Source organism: Eretmochelys imbricata, chromosome 9 (genome assembly GCF_965152235.1).
Source record: "Eretmochelys imbricata isolate rEreImb1 chromosome 9, rEreImb1.hap1, whole genome shotgun sequence".
NCBI lineage: Eukaryota > Metazoa > Chordata > Testudines > Cheloniidae > Eretmochelys > Eretmochelys imbricata.
This window is the reverse complement of record NC_135580.1, coordinates 93,182,155-93,199,608: the sequence shown is the minus strand read 5'-3', so window position 1 is coordinate 93,199,608 and position 17,454 is coordinate 93,182,155. Positions and strand designations below refer to the sequence as shown.

At 41.0% G+C, this 17,454-nt stretch overlaps 1 long non-coding RNA gene across 1 annotated transcript in view; it reads left to right on the top strand.

The window, feature by feature from the left end:
• The first annotated feature begins 501 nt into the window (after nucleotides 1–501).
• Nucleotides 502–17,454, top strand: part of LOC144270146 (uncharacterized) — a 39,210-nt gene continuing 22,257 nt past the window's right edge. The window contains exons 1-2 of the long non-coding RNA XR_013347113.1: nucleotides 502–659; nucleotides 960–1,109. This is a non-coding gene — a long non-coding RNA (uncharacterized LOC144270146). The remainder of the gene's footprint in view (nucleotides 660–959; nucleotides 1,110–17,454) is intronic.

Genomic DNA, 17,454 nt, shown 5'->3' with positions numbered 1-17,454 from the left:
TGCTTATAGCAAGAAAGCAATTGCTGTATTTTTAAGGCTATTGGTTGGTCGATTCTAGTGTTAATCTAAAAGATGTTGAATGCATGACAAGGCTATTTGCTGCTGTCTCTTATCTTAGAACTCCTGCCTATCCTTTGCCAGTGTTAACGCTGAAAATCCTCCCCTTTTTTTCTGCTGCAAAGTGCTTTTTTGTCAAACCCTGGCCTCAGTGATATCAATGAAAAAACTTCCACTGACTTCAATAGGGCCTTTGTCTTTTGATGTTTTATTAAATTCTTCTGAATGTTTCTGTCCATTTTGTTAGCTAGGAGTGTGGAGTTTATAGCAGCTTAGGTATTTTGCAGTAACTGTTTTAGTTACATTTGCAGCTTGAATGAATTGTCAGATAAATGACACACCAGCTACTGACAACAACCCTTCTTTACTGTGTTTGTGATGTAATAGCAGCAAAGACAGCCCTTTTCACTCTGCTGGTTCTTCCTTATTGCTTGCCTAGTCTCTACTGATCCTCCATAGTGTTGTAGGGTGACCTGCTGACAGAATATTTTTCCAACATGCCTTTCTAGGGCTGACCCTTTAAAATCAACAGGAGAGGCAGTACTGCCCCTAAAGAAACCATTTTGCAACTGGCTACTACTTCTTCATCTCTCCCAGCAGCTGTAAGTATTGATATTTTCAGATGTTTTTCCTCTCACATTGCTAAGGAGATAGAAAGACAACACTGAGAATGTACTATGCAGTAACAGATTTCCGATGTTTACTACCATCCCATATCTTTTAAGGTAGAATTAAGGCAGTCTGTTCATTTTGTGTAAAGCCACAAAATGTATCAATGTTTAGGCTTCATTGTACAAAATGTTCTCCAGCTGAAGTGCAGCATGGTGAGCCTAAGACCCCTTTTCAGGCCCTCTTGAGTACACCTGCCGGTAATAGTCCTTAATTCCCTCACCTCTCTCAAGGGCAGAACTGCATTGTTCAATCACTCTTGGCCTGGATATCTGGGTTGCAGACCCCCTGTTTCCCAACCACATCAACTAAACAGGATCAACTGTATCTGGCACCTGCAAGAAACTTCCCTCCCAGAGCCTGTCACCAGCAGCTAATTAAAGGTACTCAGACCTATTTGTTTGTTCACCGAAAACTAAATAGCAAGCCATGAAAGGTTTAAAACAACAGCACCCTATGTGCATCCAGACTTGCCTAAACGTTATCCTTTCCTTGCAGGTTTAGAAAGATTTTGTTCAATTCAGCCATCACTACCTCTGGACAGAGAGAGAGATGCCACATTTTCTTTTTCTCTCAGCATCTCTCTGTCACACCTCAAGCAGCTGCTAACAATTCCCATTTTACTTTCTCCCTGGGATGCATTTAAACGTTTATGGGCCTTTTGTTTGTGGGTCTTTTGTTCTCTAAGCCCTGGCCTTGGCAAAACAGCTGTGTTGCTTTTGTCTGGAACCTAGAAAGGCATCTTCTCAATTAATGGCCCTTCTCTTATTCCCTTAGCTCCCTTTAAATTATTTACCTAGAGATGTCTTATTTCTGACCATTGTTTCATTTCCTGTTTGTTCTTGTAATAGCTTCCTTTGATTTGACTCTGTATAGTCAGCTGGTAAACTGAGGTATGTGTTTCAGAGTAACAGCCATGTTAGTCTGTATTCGCAAAAAGAAAAGGAGTACTTGTGGCACCTTAGAGACTAACCAATTTATTTGAGCAGAAGCTTTTGTGAGCTACAGCTCACTTCATCGGATGCATACTGTGGAAAGTGTGGAAGATCTTTTTATATGTAACCCTTCTGCCCATCAGAGTTGGCAGCAACAAGGGCCGGGTTCAATATCTAGGGGATTCATTCCAATAACACAATGCAAACTGGCTCGAGCCTCCACCCAGTGACCTGGGCCAAATATATAGCACCCCCGCTGGGCACCTCCAAGAGGCAATACTTCCCCTCTCGCAAGTACATAGTCTGAGTGTAGCAAAAAGCCTTTTAATAACAGAGAGAAACAATGTGGCATTATGTTGGGGAAACACCACCAACAGGATTCGTAACACAACCCATGAGCAAAAAAAAACCACCCCAAGCAAATTGGGGCATGCTCTTTCCCTTTGGTTCCTGAGTCCAGGAACCCCAAATCACCCAAAGTCCCAAAAGTCCAATGACCCAAAAGTCTCTGTCCCCGGTCAGGGCAGCCCCAGAGTTTGAAAGTTTATCTGCAGAGCTTTACCTCCCAACCTGGGTGGAGATGGGAGGGGGGGAGAGAGGTAAGGGGCACCTTACATGATCTGAAGCTGACCGCCCCACAGCTCCATAGGCCTTCGCTCCGCTCCGCCAGCTGCCCCACAAACTGCTCCGCTCAGCTCTGCTGCCCACAAGCAGCTCCCACCGTCCCACAAACTGCTCCACCAGCTGGTCCACGAACTGCTCCGCTCCACGTCCCACAAGCAGCTCCCACCGTCCTATGAACTGCTCCACCAGCCTGTCCACAAGGCACTCCAGCCGTCCCACAAACTGCTCCACAATACAACTTCAGGCTTCCCCACTACTTAACACAATGCTCAGTGATTTCAGCTCTTAGTCAGTTCAGCTCTTTGGTAAATTCAGCTTGTAGTAGGGGAGCCTCAGTGCTGGTGCACCATTAGCCCAAAGTGAGCTCAGCAGCCTGTAACTAGACTCCTAATGGAATCAAAATTAGCTCTGATATTCCACAGTGGAGAGAGGAGGAAGTGCAATTAGCATGTAAGACCCTCACCCAGGGACCCATGCCACCAAGTATTAATACTTGTTCCCAGCCTCTCTCAATTCAGAGTTTTGGAACCCTTGCCTAGCAAGTGTTACTTACTTGATGGTGAGTCCCTCCATCATAACAAAAGGCCAAATACAGTTCCAAGCACAGTTCCCATAATCAGGGTAATAACAATTTGTTCTTTCTGCCCCAATAACAGAGACACTGGGGATCTCACAGCAGCCAAATTGACCATTTGGGTAGCTATGGCCTCATTCTAGGCGGGGTGAGTGTGCCTATGCAAATGAGATCGGCCCCTGAAGTTCTTTTCCACAACTTGCCACATCTCACCACCAGATGTCATAGAGTGGAGCTCATCCTGACACTGCTTATATCTACACACAAAGCATGAAAAAATACCTCCCCGCACCCCACTCTCCTGCTGGTAATAGCTTATCTAAAGTGATCACTCTCCTTACAATGTGTATGATAATCAAGTTGGGCCATTTGGGCCAAAACCTGGATTTGTGCTGGAAATGGCCCAACTTGATTATCATACACATTGTAAGGAGAGTGATCACTTTAGATAAGCTATTACCAGCAGGAGAGTGGGGTGGGGGGAGGTATTTTTTCATGCTTTGTGTGTATAAAAAGATCTTCTACACTTTCCACAGTATGCATCTGATGAAGTGAGCTGTAGCTCACGAAAGCTTATGCTCAAATAAATTGGTTAGTCTCTAAGGTGCCACAAGTCCTCCTTTTCTTTTTGAGGTATGTGTAGTATTCATACAAAATAATACAGATATCCCTTGTTATCCTTCATGGAGGTTAGGGTCCATCAATGGGTATTAACCAGGAGGGGCAGGGATGGTGTCCCTAGCTTCTGATTGCCAGAAGCTGGGAATGGGCAATAGGGAATGGATCTGTTCATTCCCTCTGGGGCACTGGCATTGGCCACTGTCAGTAGACAGGATACTGGGCTAGATGGACCTTTGGTCTGACCCAGTATGGCCGTTATGTTCTTATATGGTTTCCACAATAGTTCACGCATTTTGATACATGTAGTTTGTGAAATAATAAATTAATATGATAAATTTACCCCCAGTTTGTTCAATGATATATAATCAATGACCTAAGCATCTGTCTCCTTCTGGTGTTGTCCAGTTAATCTGTGTCATCAGGATATGGGGTCTCTGTTTTATTACTAGTGTCCTTTCCTTTATATTTTCCAAATTCTGCTGAAAAGACTCTGGAGTTTTACAATTAAAAAAAAAAAAGTCCTTCAAATATCCATCTGTTCCGATGACCTTTAGGAATTGCTTCTGAAGGGCAATGTTAAGTGTCAGGGTACTGACGGCAAGGTGTTGTGTGACTCAAAGGGGTAGGGATAGCTCAGTAGGGGAAGGGATAGCTCAGTGGTTTGAGCATTTGCCTGCTAAACCCAGGGTTGTGAATTCAATCCTTGAGGGGGCCATTTAGGGATTTGGGGCTTTGTCCTGCTCTGAGCAGGGGGTTGGACTAGATGACCTCCTGAGGTCCCTTCCAACCCTGATATTCTATGACCATTCACAGGGTGCTGAGCACCCTCAGCTCCTGCTGAAGTCAGTAGAAATTAAGTGTGGGCAGCACCTCTTGGAGTCACTCAGCGCTTCACAGGATCTAGACTTACATGGAAATTGTAGTATTACCAACCCCAAGTGTTCAAAAATCATGAAATTGCCTTTAAAGTCATGACTTTTTAAAAAAAATATATGTTTGGGTTCTCTTCATTTGTCTTCTGACTTTTGTGCCTTTAGGGTCACATTTTCTAGCCTTTCTCTGCAATTAGGAGAGCTAGAAGCTTCCTCTTTTTGAGAATGGAAACTAAAAGTACACTGTAATCCCATAACCACAGAAACTGGGGCTTTAAGAAGAACAGAAAAGGGAATTGGGAAAAACACTTTAGGGTTATAGTGACGGCAATGTGTGATCATTACAGATTGGTGCCCAGCTGTTGGCTTGAACCCTTGTGAGCTTTGGGCACTCTTCATTATACTCAAGGATGAGTGGGGCTTATCTGCCAAATGTTAGCAAAAGGAAACTCCACAAGTAAGAAACATATTACTTTACTTTTAAAGGGTGAATAATTTTTCTTCCCATTCCACCAACTATCTCTTAAACTCATCCTAGAGTGGCACTTGAAGACTCTGGGGATAGGTATTTACATCACAAAAACACCACTATCACCATTTATTCCTGGTTGCTGGCTCAGCCAAGAGTCCAATTACTAGGTCCTGGCTATGTAACCCTAACTCAGGTTGATGAGCCTCTACTTATGTCAATAATCCCATTGATCTCAATAGGGCTACTCGTGGGAGTAAGTGCTCAGGGTTCCACAACTGGGCACTTAATATGCAGGAAAGTTTCAACTACCTTCTAGCCTACAGAGAGCTTTCCAGCTGTGATTCAGCCTGGCCAGGGAGAGCTATTGCTTGCTTGCTGTACCTTTCCTATCGATAAACTAAAGGGAAAAAACTACACATAGAAAATTATAAGAATCTGTGATCTGTACAGTTCCCTGAAGTCCCATGAGGCAGATGATGAACAACCTCTCTCACATTAGGTCCCTCAAACAACAATTGGCAGAGATCAGCAATTACAGATTAGTGACCCAACATCAGTTTACATTGTAAGACTTTTTGGAGTGTAGAAATTTACTTTGAGGCAACCGCAAAGTTCTGTAGTTAAGTTCTCTGTAGTTAAGTAAAAGCTGAAGAATTTTTAGTCACTTTTAAATCTCTACCTCTGCCCCCAATCCTTGAGGAGAGGGGGTATGTCTACATTGCAATCTGAATAACCTGTATAGGCATACCCAAGTTAGCTTTGATTGAGAGCAGCTTGCTAAAAACAGCCATGTAGTCATGGTGGCACAGGCTAGCTGCCCAAGTATGTACATATGTACCTAGGTTCCCAGCTGGGATTGTACTTGGGTGGCTGTTATTTTTAGCAAACTAGCTCAATCAAAGCTAGCTTAGGTATGCCTAGACGTGCTGAAATCATACATCCCAGTTGCTATGTAGACATGCCCAGTAACATTTCATACAGTCCCAAAGTACGATAGCATTTTTGACAAGAATAGAAATGGCAGGGAGGAGGCAAGGGTTTTCACAGGAAAAAACTAAATCTATAACACCAGCTTCAGTTCTATAAATGTGGTGTTCTGGACACTTGCAAGAAACAGAAATTATGCAATTTGAGTCTTATTTTCCCCTGATCATTATTACAGGAAAGGTAATTGCTATTGATGGCTCTGGATCCAAAATCAAGTTCCATTGTATTGTAATGGGCCACGCTTTTCACCATTTCTGTTTTTCTTGTGTGATAAAACACAAGATAATGCTATGCATTTCTTAATGGGCTAATTTTCTGTGCAGTGCCACAAGCTATTTTAACTGTGACCTTGCAAGAACCAAAAGAAGAAGAAAAAACATGATTAAAGGTATTATTGGAAGTGCTTTCTTTCACTGCTGCTAGTGGAGAGAGATTTATTTTTATTTTCCATATTTCAAAGACATTGTGTGACATGTTTTACGTAGCCGATTCAATTTTCTTCTGTCAAATCAAATGAAAAACACAACTTGGGGAAATTTAAAGTACAAGCCCCTCCTCGCCAATTAAATATACAATTTGTTTAAATGTGGATGAGCTACTTTCTTCGTCTCTGGCAGTTTTAATTTCAAGACTGTGCTCCCTGAGGATGGCTTTGTTTGTGCAGTGCTTTATTTTTAATACCATACATCTGATTTTTACGCATGCTGTTTACCTTTGGTTTCTTTGCTGCTTGGTTAGTGGGTTCTGGGGTTTCTGCTGATTGTGTTTCTACAAGTATTACATTTCTTTAAAATGTACATAAATACATGTAACACACACAAACAGTCAATGACCAGACATGTTGTGTGGACAGGTATAGATAAATGTGCAAATACTGGCTTACGGGCCACCCAGATGTGGGATTTTTCACGAAGAGCCTAGGAAAATCAGAGCTTATATTTGCCAAGTTTCCTCCCATCTAGGAGTTGGTGGGAGAGGGAGGAGATGGAGCCTCCCCATTGAATTGAACCAGTGGCTGTCCCAAGTTCCACACACATCTCAGGGGACAAGAGCATCTTTGTAAAGGCCAATTGCCTCTATACTGTTCGTTTGGTGCATGTCTCTTCCATGATGCCATAGGGCGACTTCACCAGTGGGGTTCTCCGCTGTTGGAGCTCCTCTGACTGGGAGTCACTTTCATGTGTATTTCTGCTTGGATTTTCAGAGAGCTAGACTAATAGCAGCATCAAGGAGCAGAGGGAAAAAATCATGAACTGTGTCCATGTAGAAGCAGTCTCACTCTAATGCTAACACGGTTGAGCTGAACATCAGCTGAGTGCAAACATCAGCTGAGTGCAATTCCTGCTCCAGAGTCAAAGAAAGAGCGTGACCTTTGTAACCTACTTGTGGCTGCCACCTTGTTCTCAGTGGAGCAGGGGAAAGAAAGTCCAGTAGCAGGGAGAGTGGGAAGGGGACTCTGCCATCTTCCTCCCCCACAATGCAAAGAAGCCATACTCCACTCCAGACTCGGCAACTGTTCACTCCTCTTGCCATCCTGTCACCACCGACGCAAGAAAAGTGGGCTTAGCACCAGCCTCAGTAGGAAAGATCTTCTCAGGGTTCTTTCTCTATCTCTTTGTAAAGGCACAGTCCCTTCTATAAAGTGACTTTTCTCTACAGCGTCATCAAAACATAACCCTTGTATAGCAGAACAATACCAACACCCCAATCTAGGCATCCTTGGAGCTAGAGGTAGGATGTGCCTTGTGGTGACTCTGTAAAATCCTTGCATGGAGTGCTTTATAAAGCACCTTCAAGACAGTCCCAGACTAAGATATAAGGATGTTTCTAGAATCCCTTTTAATTTCTCCCTCCCCAAAATAAAGAGGCTGTAAAAACAAGGAGCTCCAGAAAAGCCAGGCCATACCTGGAAGATATTCAAGATGGTGGAACAGTGCAGAAGACCCATAAATCTGTGACCAAACAAGCAATGCAGAAACTTAACCTAAATTTAACAACCGCTTCTGAATCTAAATTCTCTGAAACACAAGCAGCTATGCACAAAATCGCTGCTGGGGCAGACATCTTTCAAGGTCAGAAGGCAATGTCTAAAAAGAGAGTCAAAGCCAGAGAGGAAACTCACATGCTGGCAGAAGCAACACTGCAACTGCTTAGAAAGCAAGGTGGCCTATGTAGAGGAGCAAGCTTAGGATGCAGAGAATAGGAGCTGACACACCATTATTCTCTTTGTTCTCCCAGAAGGCTTTTAGTTTCCTACTATAGGCAGGTTTTGGCATGATGCCTCCAGCCATCCTCAGTGTAGTGGTGCATCTCCTCTCCTGAAAACCTCCTAACATAGCTCTGGCTTACAGCCTTTCACATCCTAAAGGTTACTGTTTGAGTAATTACTTTCTGAGGAATTTTTTTCTGCACTGTTAATACTGAATGAATCCAGTGACCTTGAGGACAACCACGACTGATTCAGACATGATGCACATATTTTTCTCTGAATAAAAGCTTGCATCTGAGCAAAACTTTTGCACATATAAAAGAATCAGCTTGGTTATGAAAATCATTCCATGCGTAGGTTCTGAGCCTGCAGTCGTGTACAAGCATAATGCCCCTTGACTTCCATTTGCTGTCAGTGGGAGATTTGCCTAAGCAAGGCTAAAAGTCAGAACTAGAGGTGATAAAGTAAGTGTTAGATAACTGAACTGCATAAAGAGAAAATACACTCGTCTGGCCAAAAATAAAAAATTTAAAAACAAGCAAGACAGTCTTTCACTCACAGAAAGTGATGGCTTTCAGAATGCACAGCACTTACAGAGGCAGTACTAGGTTATCTGTTCACCACTTCTTTTAATTATTATGTAATTATTCTTCAGCCCTGAAGAAGATCTCTGAGCTCGAAAGCTTGTCTTTTTCACCAAAAGTTGGTTCAATAAAAAATATTACCTCCCCCACCTTGTCTCTCTAATTATTGTGTGTCAGACAGATCTACATCAGTCATGTTAAAAAAAACAGAACCAAACCACAAACTCACCATAGAATTCTACAGTGTTGAAAAGATTTGTCAAGGCACTGAAACTAGTTAAATGAGGGGAGGAGGAGAGAGTGTTTGTTTTTTGGTTGCTTGGTTTTTAAAGAAGGGCTCAGGTTTTGTTTTTTTTCCTAAGGATCCAGATCATTAACGCTTCTCCAGTCCCTTTCTAACTGTGTTTCAGAAATGTTCAGCAATAATAAACAGGGCTGAAGTGAGCTGTAGCTCACGAAAGCTTATGCTCAAATAAATTTGTTAGTCTCTAAGGTGCCACAAGTCCTCCTTTTCTTTTAAACAGGGCTTTGGAGCTGGGCTTCGGCTCCGCTCCAGCTCCAGGCAAAAACTTGCAGCTCCACTGCTCTGGAGCTGCTCCGTGGGCTCCGCTCTAAAGCCCTGATAAGAAAGGAAACATAAGGCTTAATTATAAGGACTGCTTATTCATTGCACAGCCACTCCTATTACAAATAATTGTCAAACTTGCCAGCTTCCTCTTCCTGTTTACTAAAAATTAAAAGCATCAGGTGAATTAGACTTTCAAATATCTGAGTAATGGTCTCTTTGAAATGTGTTCTCATACAATAGATGATGACTCTCTGGTGAATCTCATTCTAAACACTGGGCTACGATACAGAGTTAGATTTTTGTATTTGACTCCCGTTGCTGTGACTGAATTACAAGCATTGTCTTTTACCTTTTGTTTATATACTGCAATAAGCTCCACCGACATATAAAACTTGAGAGGCAATTAAAAACTTGTCTGTGTGTATTCCCTAAAACACTTTTCTTCCTCGAAGATAAAATGCCCACCGCTCAAGTTTATTTGTAAAAGACAGCTCAGGATGTTAGGTTAGAGTAAAAGCCCTGTAGAAGCCGGCGGGGAAATATTGATTCATGAAGCAGAACACAGAGATAACGATCAATCTACCAATGTAACTGAACTACAACATTGGCCAAAGTTCCAGCTGACCTTTTAAAATGGCATTTAGAAGGCTTGAGTCTCTGGTTTAAATCTATTGAAATGGAAATTGCTGAGCTACATCACATGAGAAGCTGGCCCACAGTATATACAGGTGAATCTATTGCATTTACAAACCCTGTATTTGCATGTACTAAAGGAGTAATTATGCATAATTACTTAGATTTGCATGCAAAATGGGGGGGAAGGGGTAGCTCAGTGGTTTGAGCATTGGCCTGCTAAACCCAGGGTTGCGAGTTCAATCCTTGAGGGGGCCATTTAGGGATCTGAGGCAAAAATTGGGGATTGGTCTTGCTTTGAGCAGGGGGTTGGACTAGATGACCTCCTGAGGTCCCTTCCAACCCTGATATTCTATGAAAACTATGAGATTTGTAGATAGATAAGGTCATGTATCCCAATACTGTGGCATGTTTATAGAAATGTCACCCACGACACCTATATTTCTCCATAAGGTCTGTGCAGAGGTCCAAGATGTACAGATGCTTATTTATAAGTGATTTTTCTATGATTAATGAACAGACAATAATCCAAAAGAGAAGACCATATGAATTCTATATTATAAAGACAAGCAAGAATTTTATCATCCATCTTGACTATACTTTAAAAAGAAAAGGAAGAAAGAAGGGAGGAGCGGGGAAAAAACTAACCCCCAAATTACTTTTTCTGCTACTCAAAATGCGGAAATGTTTATCTGAACAGCTATAACATATTACAGAGACAAGAGGGTCCATAAACAAAATTAGACTTTTCCTTATATAGATATAATGGCAAAGATGATTCCAATTTCGCATCACAGTTTTGTCCTTTTGCCCACTGATTTTCAGCACTCATATTTTGATCACAGTATGGTTAACTGTGGGCCAGATTGTGCCTTCTAAATGCATGCGCAATGGGGACCCTCTTTTCAGTGTGCCCATGAGTGTCTTGTAGGTTTAGCCACCTTCACTGCCCCATCCCTCACCCCCTAAACTCTGGATACCAATGCACACATCTATAAACTTTGCAGGAAATACTGATTAGATTGTAGAGGATGGAGAGTAATATGTATACCTAACAGGTTCCACAGAATACAATGAGATTCCGTAGAATATAATGAGGTAACATTTCCCCACACAGTTCAACCTGTATAGAAATGAATTCCAAATCCTAAAAATACAATTAGTAGGATAAGAGCAGCCTCCTAATCAAAACCGATTCCAAGTGCACCATATCGAGGGAGATCAAAACAGCAACTGAATTTAATAAAATAATGGACAACTCAACTATTTACCTAAAAAATCACAATAGTACAAGGCTTAGAGAAGGTGAAAAAATTGTATCTTACAACAACTGATTCTAGAACCTAGATCATACCAGAAGACAGGCTATTCTGGACTAAGTCCTAAATAAATACTTGCAACATCAGTTTCTCATCATCACTAAAGCTTTCAAACCAACTTTTGCTTATTGTGCAGGCTTAGAAATTTATCTCCTATGAAAACAGAATGAAAATTGTTTTAAGCAACCATTTGAACCAATAGTGTCACAAATTTGATTCACATCATCTGTGTATTCTTTTTATGGCATATTTAGTCCAGAGAAACTACTACTGGAAGGGAGAGTCCTAGTTTAATGGTTCTGGGATTTTTTTCCCCTCGGGTTCATATGAGATTTAAGTAGAAGAAATGTCCTTTGTGGGAAAAATCAAATATATCCAGGTCCAAAATCCAGCATTTAAACCTAAATCAACATGTGATTTACTTTTGGAGAGTCTGATAAAAATCCACCAGGACACACATGTGTCTTTTTTATTTTAATAATAGAAGATAGGAAAAGATAATTTTACATGGGGATGAATCTAAAGATCTTCATATGACTCATTCCAGACTGACTACTCCTAAACACGAAAAAGAAATCCACTGGCTGTTTTTATATATAATTAAATATCCCAATTATAATTTGAGCTGCATACTTTCAGCGCAGGAAGGCGCTGAGAGAACAGTCTGCTGCTACAAAGCAGTAGGAAAACTGTCAAATGCAACAGAGGTTTCTGTGCTGATAACTGCTTTCTTTCAAGCTGCCCCCAAACTGTTCCCATTTGGCATAACCACTAAGAGGATTTGATCCTGCTAATTGTTCAACAGAATTGAAATGAGATGTGTACGGCAGGCTGTACCTTCCCCAAGATATACTGCAGGAGAGGTGTTCATTTCATTTCCTGCATCTAATTGTGTGCTTGCGTCCATTTCAAAAAGCAGCACTAATAACTTGAGCCTGTCCTACAAACCGGTTTCCAGAGAGTAAGGGATGCAAATGAGGCATTTATTTTAGAGATATGCAGAGACTGAAATACCCCTCTCATCTAATTTCTTGGCAATATTAGCAGGAGGTGGGCAAGATTTTCATACCTAGCCTTGTGCTGCCTATGCATTTGTGTGTCTACTTTTATGTGCACAATTACCATGCCTGCATATGTAAATTGGATTATTTATGCTACCTTTCCAGCCTTGGAATTCTTAGCTGATGTAGGGACTGAAAGAACCCTGAACATTGTAAAGTAGCCCCCATGGAGTGCTGCTCTAACTTACAGAAGTTACTTGCAGGCTAAACAGTCCTCTTGAGCCTTGCCCCTGACACACCCACTGTGCTGGACATTGTGAGTGGGAGCAATGTCTGTCTGCTTATATTGTCTCTGCACTGCTGCTGCAGCCAGAGAATTCTTTCTTGGCCCCTGGCTATTGCCCCATACCGCCCCAGAGCAATGTTGGGGCAAAGAGCAGTGTATTTATGTAGAAGGGTGGAAATGTGAGTTGAACACCAGGTACAAATTTCTGACAGCGAGATGTCTTTGGATGGTGAGATATTCTTCTCAGGGAAGTGATGGAAGCCTTGAATTAGATAATAGGACGTAATTCCACTCTAGCATGAGGATGGAACATTGGTTAGATTGTACAACCCTTATTCATGTTGGCAAGCACTTACTCACGTGATTACATCCAACTGATTTCAAGGAGCCCTAAATGACCGTCTCTAATTTCTAAGATTTTATAAGGCAACGTGACATGGAAAACTTCATCAGCAAAGTAAATGCTGTAGTGCATTTTAAACAGGGGGACGTTGCTTTATACCAGATGAGCTCCCACACCTATCCTGAGAGCTATATGTCCACATAACATATATGCAGTTGTTTGGAATTTACTGTCTTCCTGATTTTAAAACAGACCCTGAATGTTTGGACCTGATCCCATTTTCCTTTCATAACCAAAACTCTGAGTCTCAAGCATCATCTGTGTGGAGGTCTGTTACCTCTACATTCCCACACTAGAGCCAGTTCTGGGATCCCTAGAGAACATAACTCATCCATTAAGCAGCTCAAGACAAATCTGGGGGTGGTGTAGATCACCTGTCGTCTGCAGTAATGCCTCTTTAAGCAGAGTAAAATCTGTACATAATATGGCTACATGGTTGCTCTTGTATCATTTTCCATCCTTGGTTCCACACAGCTACTAAAATCCCATAATTAACTTACTTAAAGTTTTCAATGCATAAAAGAATGCCAGGGCACGACTCTCTCTTTTTAATTTTCCTTTCAAAACAATTCATTCTCTGGTTTACTGGACTCTTAGCCATTTATGTTGAGTCCACAAAAGTTTGTCCTAAGTCAGTCACCTTCAACATGATGTACAACCAGCAATTTTAATGTATAAACAGCACTTCTGCTGACTACCCTTTTTATTGGTGAATGCCTTATTCTTGTGTACGGGAACTCTTTAAAATGGCTGCTTCCAGGTCTAAATGTTTCAGATGCCCAGCACTTTTTGAAGTTTGTTCATTAGGCTTTAAACATTTTAATGTTCCATACAACAACTTTAGTTGGAACACATTTTATATTTCAGCTTTAAAAATAGCAATTTAGGGGGAAGGTTTCAGAGTAACAGCCGTGTTAGTCTGTATTCGCAAAAAGAAAAGGAGTACTTGTGGCACCTTAGAGACTAACCAATTTATTTGAGCATAAGCTTTCGTGAGCTACAGCTCACTTCATCAGTATGCATCCGATGAAGTGAGCTGTAGCTCACGAAAGCTTATGCTCAGATAAATTGGTTAGTCTCTAAGGTGCCACAAGTACTCCTTTTCTTTTTGCAATTTAGGGGGAAGTAGGCAAAAAACATTAGCCATAAATTTCTAAACATACCAGAGTTTAAATAGATTTTATAAATACTCTGAAAAATCTCTGCTAGAGAATGGAGATCGAGATATTTAAAATCAAGACGTTCTTGTAAGTGTCTGATTAGTCCTAAGCTACTGCATTTTTAAAGCGTAGATTTGATTCTTGCTGAATGAGGTTGCTTCAGTTAATGAGTATTGTGTATAGCCCTTCACTTGTTAAATCACAAGGCAGCCCATATATCAATTTCCTTTTCCTCTCAATTGCCTGGCAACTTTGACTTAATAACTAGACTACATTTTCTGGAGACAACTCATTATAAAAGTTCATAAGTGAAAACAATTTCAATAGATGTTGGGGTTCAATCACATACTATTAACATAGTGTTTCAAGAGCTTGCAATTTAATCTTTCTTGCTTTGATCACTGATGAAGTAAAGGATTTGAAACATTATCACTTTCAGCCAACTTTACCTTTCAGAATCACTCTACAATTCTGTTTTCAAGATTTCTGGTTGTATCTTTGTTATAGACCTGCATACATTTTATTTTTCATTTAAACTTTTAAACAAAAAATACCTTTTTCTGGAAAGTTTTCATTTTGGTTGAAATTTCATTTTTGATGAAAAATGCAAAATTTTTCAGGGTTTTTTTTTTTTTTTATTTGCTTCTCCCCTTTCTTCTACCTGGGAGAGTAAAATCGATGAGGATTTAAAATGAAATGAAAATCTTTCTTTTGATTTTTTTCAAAAGGTACTTTCCTATTCCTCTATTTATTTATTTGTTTAGTGCGCCCATTGCAAGCAGCTGTAGCATTGCATAAGTTTTCAGATTTTTTTATTTTTTTTTAAAAGACTCAGGGTCAAGAATGTGTGGGAAAATAAACTAACTAATATCTCTGAAGCACTCAGATTACAGTGAAAGGAGCTATATAAAAACCTGTATAGACAGACTCGACAACTCAGGGACCAACCATTTTAACAACAAATGAATGGATAAAAGCGGAGCTGGTCAGAAAATTTTACTTTGGGGGGCGGGGACAAGTTTTGTTTTTGTCTGAAAATCAAAAGTTTTAATATGGAAATGCTACCACGGTAACTCATAGGAATTTTAGTTCAGATGTCACATGCCCCCATATCTGCTCTGTGGGCTGGGCTCCCTGCCCAGACAATCTCTCCCATGATGCACCATGATCTCCTTGATTGCTAAGCTACCAGGGTGCAACATGGGATTCCCCTTGCCATAAGGCATCATGGAAGAGGTAGTTGGTGGGGGGGAGCAATTAATGAAAAGTCAACATTTCCACAGAAAGCAGACATTATTCATGGAAAACTTTGTTCTGTAAAAAAACTCAATTTTCTATCACGAAACAGTTTTGACAAACTTTTTGACCAGCTTTCAACAAGAGGAAAAACTCTTGATCGAGAGAGGCCTAAATGGAAGGTAAGGAACAAATAAGAACATAACAATGGCTATACCGGATGAAGTAAATGGTCCATTTAGCTCAGTATCCTCTCTTCTGACAGTGGCCAGTGCCAGATGCATCAAAGGGAATGAACAGAACAGGGCAATCATCAAGTGATTCATCCCCTCTTGTCCAGCCCCAGCATCTGACAATCGGAGTTTTAGGGACACCCAGAGTGGGGGGGTTGCATCCCTGACTATCTTGGCTAATAGCCATTGATGGACCTGTCCTCTATGAGCTTATCTAATTCTTTCTTTCATCCAGTTATAGTTTTGGCCTTCACAATATCTCCTGGCAAAAAGCTCCACCGGTGAAGAAGCACTTCCTTTTGTTAGTCTTAAACCTGCTGGCTGTAAATTTCATTGGGTGACTCCAGTTCTTGTGTTATGTGAAGTGGTAAATTCACTTACTGACTTTTTCCACACCATTCCTGATTTTATGGACCTCCATCATATCCCCGCTTTAGTTGTCTCGTTTTACAAGCTATCTAGTCCCAGGCTTTTTAATCTCTCCTCATACGGAAGCTGTTCCATTCCCTTGATCATTTAAGTTGCCCTTCTAAGTGCCTTTTCCTTTTCCAATGTACCTTTTTTGAGATGGGGCAACCAGAACTGCATGCAGTATTCAGGTGTGGGTGTACCATGGACTTACATAGTCGCACTATATTTTCCGTCTTATTATCTATCCCTTTCCTAAGCGTTCTAACGTGCTTTCTGTTAGCTTTCTGATTGCTGCTGCAGGGTTGTGTAGACCAGGTGGAATATGTGTGCATGGTTTTTCAGACTGTTTCTTTGTTTGCTAATTATTACAAATATTGGTAAAAAAAATGAGCAGTTGCACAGTCTAAGGAACGCCCACATGACTCAAAAGCAGGAATGATTAGTGACCAGCAGTTGACTGATGCAGAGCAAAATCTGAACTCCAAAATGTAAAGACCTAGTTTTATTATCTTAGAAATGCTAGACAAAAACACCACTGCTGAGGAATTCTGCCTGTGAAATTCCGTTGCTAGGAATGGGTCTGATCCCAAACCAACTGCAACCATTAGAAAGAACTGAACACATTATAATGGACACTTGATCATCCCACTGTTTGCCAGAAGCTCTCTGCTCTCTGTGTCTTTCCTACTCAGTGCAAGACATTCTTTTTTGGGATCTGAAGGAACTCAAATATGAAATTGCAGAACTACTAACTGTGGTATGTAACCTGTCACTCTGCTCCAGCCCCTGCTCCTCTTTGGCTCCACATGTCTGGGTTTGATCCCTGACTCCACTTTTGACTTATGACTCTAGTTTACCCTCTGGCATTTGGCTTCTGTCTCTCCACTACTCACCCTTGGCTCTGCCCATCCTGGACCTAGCTCTAACCATTAGGCGGAACTCTCACGTCTACCACTAGCCTGACTGCCCACAGCCCAGTCAGCTACAGGTTTGCATGGAAATTCAGGTCATCATGAAACTCCCAGCAGGGCTCATAAAATCGTTTTGTGCTCTTCTAGTTCCCAGTGTATTACCATGAATGTTCACGGGATGCTCCATAAAGTAAAAGAATGGGAACTCTCTCTGCTTCTGTGTGGGAACATTATGGTAAGGAAGCATATTCTTCTTTCCATTCAGTATAAAAGTGCCACGTTTCGCACCAGCTATTGTGACAGACAGTGCCCAGTGCCCCAGAGCTCAGATGAGGGACAGAGTACATTTTCTAGAAGGGTTATTACTGACAACACAAGGAGAATAAATTAGAGTCAGGAATAAAAGAGGACATTAAAGTCCCCATGGCACCATCTTAAAAGACTTTTTAATACTCAGAGATATTTCAGTTTCCACTCTTTCCACATACCATTTATAATCCAGACAAAGCAACTTTGAGGAAACAAACGAGGTGTAATTTCATGCTAATTATGCATTCAGTGCTTTGTCATATTTATTTTATATTATAGCTTTAAAATATAAAAAGGAAATTATTAAAATGCACAAATTACATTTCAGCATTGTTTTATTTGGTATTATTTCTGTTTGGAAAAGTAATTCCCACATGACA